Genomic DNA, 593 nt, shown 5'->3' on the forward strand with positions numbered 1-593 from the left:
AACGTAAAGAGCTCTGTTAGATGGAAGAGAAGATTCTCGCTCCGTATAAGGGGAATGGTGGCAGAATGACAGGTTAGGTAAGTCTTTCATGGGACTCCTTGCTATGATTCAGGTCTGAAAGCAAACCACGTATCTCACTAGGCAGCTCTAAGAGTAAACTAACTCTGGGATGGCCCTGGGGAGAATGAGCAAGGGCCAGGCATGACTAACCTTGAACATTTATCCTGTCCGGAGTCCCCCAGAACATACCCAAACCAACATCTGCCACTGTCTTGCCTCTCCCCAGAATAGGGTTAGTTTGAGTTGCAGAAACCGGAGGAACAAAACAGACATTTTGCTGACGCTCATTCACTCTTCTGTAGGTAAAGAGAACAGAGGTTTGGGAGAGGGCACTGCCGACATGAGATGAGTAAATACGTGGGTCGGTCGTGTCTTTGACACAGCCCAGTTGAGTGTCGGCCTGAATCGTCGACCAACAGTCAGCAGAAGGGACAGAGAACATACCACTCCCTGTCCTTGCCTCTCTGCTATGGTTATGGGCTTCTCTGAAGTCCTGCCGTGATTGACACATAGTTGTCTCAAAAGCAGAAGAT

Source organism: Galeopterus variegatus, unplaced genomic scaffold, assembly GCF_000696425.1.
Source record: "Galeopterus variegatus unplaced genomic scaffold, G_variegatus-3.0.2 Scaffold4254, whole genome shotgun sequence".
NCBI classification, from domain to species: Eukaryota; Metazoa; Chordata; class Mammalia; order Dermoptera; family Cynocephalidae; genus Galeopterus; species Galeopterus variegatus.